Source organism: Podarcis vaucheri (assembly GCF_965113315.1).
Source record: "Podarcis vaucheri genome assembly, chromosome: 17".
Classification (NCBI taxonomy): Eukaryota; Metazoa; Chordata; class Lepidosauria; order Squamata; family Lacertidae; genus Podarcis; species Podarcis vaucheri.
Window position 1 is genome coordinate 4,821,598 of NC_138755.1, and position 6,659 is coordinate 4,828,256.

Here is a 6,659-nt window from a genome sequence, read left to right on the forward strand (position 1 = left end):
GAGCCTCCAAAGTGAAAGGAAGTTTTCATGTAGGTTTGTACAGGGAAGAGGCAGTTCTGATTTAGTTCCTAAAAGGGTAGGATACTCTTTTTCCAGTGAGGGCCACATTCCCTCAGGGATAATATGTTGGAGGCAGCATACTGACAGTGTGCAAGGCTAGAGCTGCTGGTGGGCAAGGTGAGAAGTAACCATATTTACCTGTGGTGTGGCACATGTATGGAGAACCTGTGGCATTCTAAATATTTTTGAATTCCAAATCCCATCAGCCCTAGGCAGCATGGCCAATGATCTCTGACAATGGGAGTTTTAGTCCCACAACATCTGCAGGGCCACAGGATCCCCATCACTGGGTTTGGCATAAGGTCTAAACATCTGTGCATTCCCCACCCCTCACCTTGCCACAAGCAGAGGCTCTTCTACTCCATTTACACAAGGGAGGAGGGACATTTATGCCAGCACAATAGTGGTATTGCAACATGCACTATATATATTCCTGGCACGTAAGTGGAGAGAGGGCAGAGCCGCAGTAAAAAAAAAAGCACACATCCAAAGCTAGTGTAGGGTTGCTATATTTCAAACAATGAAAATCTGGACGTATAGCAACCCTAAAGTAGTGGCAACACTGTTGTCCATTACCATTTATGGTGTTGTAAACAAAATCTGGCCTTATTTCCTTATGGGGTACACAAGAGCCCCTATAGAGTCCTTTATAGGTTCTCCATCGGTAGGAAAAAATAACAGGCCAACCAGAGAATATTGAGAAGCAAAGCAGCTAGTAAGCCTAATCTTTATTAAACAGTTGCAACAGGGTGCTCCCCCCACAAGCAGGAGAGAGGAGGAGGACCACGAACCATGTGTGCTTGCTGTTATATAGCCATTTTGAAATTCCCTGCCCTGGAGCTCAAGACCACCCCTCCATACATCATTCATAGATCACAGAAGAGGCGGTCTACAACGGAAATTTGAATGTTGTTGTTTTTCCTGTCTGTCAGGTTATCTGATAATGCCTTATCTGATTGCCTTTTCTGGTAGTCTTGCCATTCCTTTGAGATGGTGATTACTTAATTCCTAAGACAATGGGAAGGTTTTTTTCATTTCCTCTTACCTTGCAGAGAAACATTTGGTCAGTTGCAGTTAAAATGGTTTCATTTTTTTTTTATAAAATTTTTATTGGGTTTTCACATTTTTTATAGACAAACAAACAGAGAAACAAACAGACAAAAAAGACACAAAAACAAAAAGAATATAAAGTTTTAGAAAAAACACTTATTTTCATAACCCTGGTCTCTGACTTCCCCCCACCCCCTCCCTTGCATCCCTATTCCCAAAGTTATATCAGCAAATTGTCGTTTCTCAACCTCCTAACCTTCTCAATGATAGCCCTTTTAAAAATAAAAACAGTTGTTCTAAGTTGGACCTCAGTTCCCTTCCCTCGATTTCCCATTTTGTCTTTAATATCGGTCCTATTGATTAATTTCCATTGTCCTGAGTGTTGTTAAAATTACATCTTTCCCTCCCTCCCATCCCCGGTTTGCGTCCCTTCCCAATACAAGTCCACAATGTCAGTTCTTAGCCTGGGTCCCACACGTCCGAGGCTCTCAAGTCTATCACAGTCCCTCTCCGCCGGTCTTGTTGGTAATCCTTTGTGTCAGACATCAAATCTCGAAAGAGGTCTATCACAATCCATCCATAGTCTCTTAAGTAGAACTGCTGAAGAATTTCCACAAGGCATGGATCTTTCAAATCATAGTCAGAGTCAAAGTCAATGTGGAGGCCCCAATTATATTTCTTTATTTTAAATTCTTGCATTCCATAAGCTTCCAGGGCCTCCACTTTCATCTTTTGCATCTTTCGTAGGTTTGTAGTAGATTCAATCCAATAGTCTCCTTGCTTGTATTCCACAGATGTCAGATTCTGGTCAACATTTAACTTTACTTTCTCTTTCTCTTGTTTTGTCTCCTTTTCTTTGATTATCATTTCAAGTTCAGCTGTGGGTTCTTTCTCCTTCCAATCCTCCTTACAATCAGCAGGACTACTTGTTTCAGTAGTCAAGGTCATCATATGTTTACTCATTTCCGAAATATGCTCTTGTAAGGTTCCCACCAGTTGAAACATCCTTTCGATTTGCTCCAGTATCTTTCCATCCACAGCCATTGTAATTCCACAGAGTTCCCCCTAGAGGGAATCTGATTACTTAACGTTGTTTTCTCCAACAATCCTCTTTCTTATTTTTATTACTTTGTTTCCAACAATTTAAGTTCAATTGTAACACCTTTTATTCCAGAGGGGTCTTATGTAGCAATTTTTTCCTGTAGACTGTCTATTTGACAGCTTTGACAGCTGTCAAATTCTGTGCTTACAGGCTTCCAAATAGGATGCTCCCGGGCCCGGGGGGGAGGGTTGTTTACAGCAAAAAGAAGAAACCTCCAAAACTTCACTCTCCTGCACAAAATTACTTTTTTTTTTTTGCCCAATCTTGGGAGTTACAGTCCTTTTAAACTCACCCTTTGCAGGGTAAACTCTCCAGCTTAGTTCGTACGTCGTTGCTTTAGTTCGTCTGCAAGGGGGGGGGTGCGGACTTCCTTTTAGCACACCCCCCGATCGTCTCAAATTCAAATAGGAAAATCTTAAAGTCTGATTCCAATTTACTCACGGGTTGTTCTTTTCGGCCGAATTTCAAGGAAGGAAGTCAGCGCTCTCCGGTCATGGCTCGCGGCTTCGCTCAGCGGGGGTAGCGATGGACTCTCAGTGCCACGCCGCCCCCCGTATCCCCTCCGCAGCCTTTAAAAAGGCTCTTTGCGAATCAGGGGGGGCGCTTAAGGCACCCACCGAGTCTTCAGTCCGCAGGCTTCCGCGCCTGCGGTTTTAAGGGTCCCCGTGTCGCCGGCACGGCAAAGACCCGTCCCCCGCTGAGCCGATTCCCTCCGGAGCTCGGAGGGAATCCGCCATTCCCAGATCGCGCCAACCCCGGAAGACCTGCAGTTAAAATGGTTTCAGGACTGTCTTCCTGTGCTGCTTCAGACATGTGGTTTATATATTTACGTACGTGTATCTTAGACCTTAAAATTCTTATGTGTCTAAGACCTTATGTATCTAAGACCTTTAAATTCTTATTACAATGGGTTATGGTGGTGACAACATCCCTGTGTCACTCCTCCAAGGAAGGAGCCAATCCATTCGCACTGATGGGACTGTGCTCCCATGGCACCTTCCAGATGACAGAGCACCCTCCACTGCACCAGTGGCGTAGCGTGGGGGGTGCAGGGGGGGCCGGCCGCACTGGGCGCAACATCTGGGGGTTAGGGTTAGGGGGCGCAAATCCACGGGTTAGGGGGCACAAAGCCACGGGTTAGGGGGCGCAAATTACTTGCCTTGCCCCGGGTGCTGACAACCCATGCTACGCCGCTGCACTGCACAGTGTACTGCTGGTCTCCAGGAGTTCCTGCAACACAGTGGTTCAAACCTTGTATACTGTTGCCACATACATGCACACTGCTCAAAAGTGCAAAAGGAAGGTAAGAGGCAGCACGGCATCCAAATAGTTCCTCTGTCTTTCATGAACTACCCATCCCAGAGTTTATTGTACATAAGTAGGAAGCTAGCTCCAATACTTTGGCCACCTCATGAGAAGAGAAGACTCCCTGGAAAAGACCCTGATGTTGGGAAAGATGGAGGGCACAAGGAGAAGGGGATGACAGAGGACGAGATGGTGGGACAGTGTTCTCGAAGCTACCAACATGAGTTTGACCAAACTGCAGAGGGCAGTGGAAGACAGGAGTGCCTGGCGTGCTCTGGTCCATGGGGTCACAAAGAGTCGGACAGGACTAAACGACTAAACAAAAAATGGAAGCTGGGACAGCTGGGGGGGGGGAGGCAGGAAAAAGTTAAATGATAATTGGGAACAGTGGGAGTCAGTATTCATTCAGAAGGCCTAAATATGTAGGAAGGGTAAATTAGGTTTACAAAAACCATTTTTTTTATACCCTGCCCATTTGACTAGGTTGTCCCATCCACTCTGGGCGGTTTCCAACATATATAAAAACATTAAACAATAAAAAGTCCCTATACAGGGCTGCCTTCAGATGTCTTCTAAAGGTTTTGAAGTTACTTCTCTCCTTGGTTTGGGAGTTGCATATCTCCATACCCTCCAACATACGTTGCTTTGTCTGGGATTTTCCATCACTTCACCTGCCCAAATGATGGCATAGGTGGCAGATACCCAAGTCTTACAAATAGTTCCCCTTTCTGAGCTCAGAGCCCAGCACCCCAAGCCCACAGATAAGGATAACATCAAAGCAAGCCAATTAGCTTATATCAAAGCAAGTGTATATAAACATATATGACCTCATTGCTATCAACTAATGGTAGGGTTATTTTGACTACCAAGGTTACATTAGCAAAGCTTCTGGAACACTTCACCTTCAGTTCAACACAAGGACAGAGCAAGCTTATTTTCTCCTCTCCTCTCAAGGCTAGGACTGGAACCAATGGAAGGGGATTTCAACTAAACATCAGTAATAACTTTCTGATATAGTCAAAATAAAAAAATTCCTTCCAGTAGCACCTTAAAGACCAACTAAGTTAGTTCTTGGTATGAGCTTTCGTGTGCATGCACACGAAAGCTCATACCAAGAACTAACTTAGTTGGTCTTTAAGGTGCTACTGGAAGGAATTTTTTTATTTTAACTTTCTGATAGTAAGAGCAGTTTGACAATGGAACAGATTCCCACAAGAGGTGGTGGACTCCCCTTCCTTGAAAATTTTTAAGCTGAGGTTGGATTGTCATCTGTCATGTGTGATCTAGTTGAGATGCCTGCATTGCAGAAAGGTGGTCTAGATGATCATCCAACTATAATTCTATGGGAGGAAAAGTTTCCTAGTAGGCAGCTGGCTCTGCTAGTAGGCAGTTAGCTTTCCACATTCAACAGGACAACTTACCCAGCTCTCCCCAGCACTCAACACACTTTGCTTTGCTTAAGGACAGGTATACTTTCTTCGCTCACCTCTATCTTCCATGTGACAGTCCTCGAGATATTTGAAGATGGCTATCATATTTCCTCTCAGTCTCCTCTTTTCCAGGCTGAACATACCTAGCTCCCTCAACCAGAGGTGCCAGCTTAGGTCCAAGATTTAGGGGGTGGGGGCATCGTGCCATGCATGTGGGAGGCCTGCTTCTGTGCTGCCAATCCAGACCACCAGGGGCCTTTTCTCTCTCCCCCCACCCACTGTCCTGGCACTTACTTTCTTGCACAAGACACACACTGAGCATGGGTTGAAAGATTTGCCCTGTTTTACAATGATAGCTTTAAACGTGCATATCTTTATGAGGGCATTATGGTTTTCACAAATATGGGAAAACCAAGACCTTGCAATATTCTCTACCATTTTTCTTCAAAATATATATATTTGGGGGTAGGGAGACAGAAGGAACTTTATGGGGAGTAATGGCTGTAAAAGGAAAATTGCTGAAGAAGGGAAATGGATTTAAAGTGTTGCATTTTAGCCATTTCTCAACATAGCTGCCTGAAACATGGCTAACTCATGGCACTCATCAGGTAGATATGTCATGATAAATTACAGAAAGTTTAGACATGTTTTCTTCATTTTATTGTTTTTTAGAACATCCAGGTTTTTATTATGGTGGAATATATCAAGCCCTCACAAATCTCACCTGCCCCCAACTTTTGCCACTATCAATCTGCTATTGTGGTTGAAATGCCCCCTTTGAAGACCTACCTGGAAATAAAGTAAATTATTGATTTCAAAATGACTACAGTTTAACTTTTAAAAAGTAATTTTACTAGTAACATGCTTCAAAAGTAGAATTTAACACAAAACTTATTGAGGTAAGTTAGACCCTGCAATGTTAATTTAAATTCCTCATTAGGCTATCAGGAAGCCCTAGAGAAGAAAGCAGAAGATGTACAGCAGAAGTGAAATATTGGGTTCATAGCAGAAGAGAAAACAAACAAAAAATGCTAGATGAAATATTGAGTTCATTGTAAATTGGTTTTTTTACTTGTGAACCAATTGGAAGCCTATTTGGGCATTAAGCAGCATATAAATAAAAAGATCAATAAATAACTTCAATAATAGATAGGTAGCCGTGTTGGTCTGCCATAGTCAAAATAAAAAAAAATTCCTTCCAGTAGCACCTTAAAGACCAACTAAGTTAGTTCTTGGTATGAGCTTTCGTGTGCATGCACACTTCTTCAGATACATATTCTTCAGATAGATATTCTTCAGATATGTGTGTATCTGAAGAAGTGTGCATGCACACGAAAGCTCATACCAAGAACTAACTTAGTTGGTCTTTAAGGTGCTACTGGAAGGAAATTTTTTTTATTTTAACTTCAATAAGTTCTCCCTGCCAAATTAACATTACTCAAATACCCCAAATCAGTGTTACAACTCCTGTGTCAAGACGAAGTCAACCTGGCACTGCATGACTCCCTAGAGTTGAATTTACTTCTGGGGTTCAGTGGATCTCAGCAGTGCTCTGTTACGTCTCCCTCCCTTTTTTTTCTTTTGTAAACATGGGAATGAACTTAAGGTTTGTTTCTCTGTTTGTTTTATATAAAAAATGAAAAAAATATATATACTTGTGTTCTTGAAGTGGTATAGCCACAAAAATGAGCATTAATAATCATTATAATCAT